The following is a 3,097-nucleotide window of genomic DNA, read 5'->3' as shown; positions in this document are numbered from 1 at the left end:
GCCATTGTATTGCCTGTAAGGTGACTGTTACTGTATATGGTCTCTGTTCCTTTCTGATCTACCACTTGTAGGCTCTCTCTTTGCTTAGAGGACCCCTTTCAATATTTCCTGTAGAGCTGGTTTGGTATTTGCAAATTCTTTCAGTTGTTGTTTGTCCTGGAAGCTTTTAATCTCTCCTTCTATTTTCAATGATAGCCTAGCTGGATATAGTATTCTTGGCTGCATGTTTTTCTCGTTTAGTGCTCTGAAAATATCATGCCAGCTCTTTCTGGCCTGCCAGGTCTCTGTGGATAAGTCAGCTGCCAATCTAATATTTTTACCATTGTATGTTACAGACTTCTTTTCCCGGGCTGCTTTCAGGATTTTCTCTTTGTCATTGAGACTTGTAAATTTTACTATTAGGTGACGGGGTGTGGGCCTATTCTTATTGATTTTGAGGGGCATTCTCTGAACCTCCTGAATTTTGATGCTCGTTCCCTTTGCCATATTGGGGAAATTCTCCCCAATAATTCTCTCCAGTATACCTTCTGCTCCCCTCTCACTTTCTTCTTCTTCTGGAATCCCAATTATTCTAATGTTGTTTCGTCTTATGGTGTCACTTATCTCTCGAATTCTCCCCTCGTGGTCCAGTAGCTGTTTGTCCCTCTTTTGCTCAGCTTCTTTATTCTCTGTCATTTGGTCTTCTATATCACTAATTCTTTCTTCTGCCTCATTTATCCTAGCAGTTAGAGCCTCCATTTTTGATTGCACCTCATTAATAGCTTTTTTGATTTCACCTTGGTTAGATTTTAGTTCTTTTATTTCTCCAGAAAGGGCTTTTATATCTCTCGAGAGGGTTTCTCTAATATCTTCCATGCCTTTTTCGAGCCCGGCTAGAACCTTGAGAATTGTCATTCTGAACTCTAGATCTGACATATTACCGATGTCTGTATTGATTAGGTCCCTAGCCTTCGGTACTGCCTCTTGTTCTTTTTTTTGTGTTGAATTTTTACGTCTTGTCATTTTGTCCAGATAAGAGTAAATGAAGGGGCAAGTAAAATACTAAAAGGGTGGCAACAACCCCAGGAAAATATGCTTTAACCAAATTAGAAGAGATCCAAAATCGTGAGTGGGGAGAAAGGGGATAAAAAGAGGTTCAAAAAGGAAGAAAGAAAAAAAAAACAAAAAGAAAAGAAAAAGAAAAAAAAAGAAAAGAAAAGAAAAGAATTTTTTAAAAAAGAAAACACCTAAGAAAAATGTAAAAAAAAAATATATATATAAGATAAACTAGTAAAAAATCGTTAAAAAAGAAAAAGGTAACAGTTAAAAAAAAAAGAAAAAGGTAACAGTTAAAAAAAAAAATTTTACCCGAAGGCGAGAAAAAAAAAAAATGAAAAAGAAAAAATTAAATTAACTGCAAGACTAAAAAAAATCACAGGAAAAAAGCCATGAGTACCGTGCTTGGCTTTCTCCTCCTCTGGAATTCTGCTGCTCTCCTTGGTATTGAAACCGCACTCCTTGGTAGGTGAACTTGGTCTCGGCTGGATTTCTTGTTGATCTTCTGGGGGAGGGGCCTGTTGTAGTGATTCTCAAGTGTCTTTGCCCCAGGCGGAATTACACCGCCCTTACCCGGGGTCGGGGTGAGTAATCCGCTCGGGTTTGCTTTCAGGAGCTTTTGTTCCCTGAGCGCTTTCCGTAGAGTTCTGGAGGACGGGAATACAAATGGCGGCCTCCTGGTCTCCGGCCCGGAGGAGCCGAGAGCCCAGGGCCCCACTCCTCAGTGCGCCCTCAGAGTACAGCGCCCAGTTACTCCCGTCTGCCTGACCTCCCGCCGCGCTCCGAGCTCACCGAGCCTGCGACCGGTTCAAGGTAACACGGAGCTGCGAGCTTATTGTCAGCTCTGTCTCTGTAGCCGGCTTTCCCGTTCCAATACCCGCAAGCTCTGCGACACTCAGACACCCCCGATCCTTCTGTGACCCTGCGGGACCTGAGGCCACGCTGACCCCGCGTGGGCTTCGCCCCGGTTTAGCCTCTGGAGCGATGTCCCTCAGCGGAACAGACTTTTAAAAGTCCTGATTTTGTGCGTGGTTGCTCCGCCGCTTGCCGGGAGCCGGCCCCTCCCCCCGGGGTCTATCTTCCCGTCGCTTTGGATTCACTTCTCCGCCGGTCCTACCTTTCAGAAAGTGGTTGTTTTTCTGTTTCCAGAATTGCTGTTCTTCTTCTCTTCAATCTGCCGATGGATTTTCAGGTGTTTGCAATCTTTAGATAAGCTATCTAGCTGATCTCCGGCTAGCTGAAGCAGTCTCAGCTTGCTACTTCTCCGCCATCTTGACTCCTCCCCTTTTTTTTTTTTTTTTTTTTTTTTTTTTTAAATAAGTAGGCTCCACTCCCAACGTGGGGCTCAAACTCATGACTCTGAGATCAAGAGTCTTGTGTTCTGCCAACTAGGCCAGCCAGACACCTACCAATTTAATCCTCTTATGGTGACGAATTTACAAGGATTTGAAGAGATGTTTTTTTCCCCAGCAATGTTAACTGTCAGTTTTTAATCACTTCCTCTTCTTCTCCCCCACAAAAGAAACACACATGCACAATAACATTGCTTTATTTGCATTCATGATTACCAAAAGTCTTTTCTTTTTTTGTTTTTTCTTTTAAAGACTTTATTCATTTATTTGACAGACAGAGATCACAAGTAGGCAGAGAAGCTGGCAGAGAGAGAGAGGAGGAAGCAGGCTTCCTGCTGAGCAGAGAGCCCGATGCGGGGCTCGATCCCAGGACCTTGGGATCATGACCCAAGCCGAAGGCAGAGGCTTTAACCCACTGAGCCACCCAGGCACCCCAACTGAAAGTCTTTTCTTAAGGAAGAAATACATTAGTAGATTAAAACCACATTAAGAAATTCTTCCTTATGTGGATGAAGAGTTGGAAATAGATGTTCAAAAATTGGAAAATAATTAAGATGTCTAAAAAACTAGTTCATTAGGATATTATGAATCCATTAATATGATGACAACACATGAAGATGCTCATGAAAAAATGTGAAATGAAATGGCAAGCTATAAAACACTATATAAGATCTCATTATTTTTGGGAAAAAATTCTCTACACACTCCAG

This window comes from Mustela nigripes, chromosome 9 (genome assembly GCF_022355385.1).
Source record: "Mustela nigripes isolate SB6536 chromosome 9, MUSNIG.SB6536, whole genome shotgun sequence".
Classification (NCBI taxonomy): Eukaryota; Metazoa; Chordata; class Mammalia; order Carnivora; family Mustelidae; genus Mustela; species Mustela nigripes.
Note: the sequence above shows the minus strand (reverse complement) of the source record.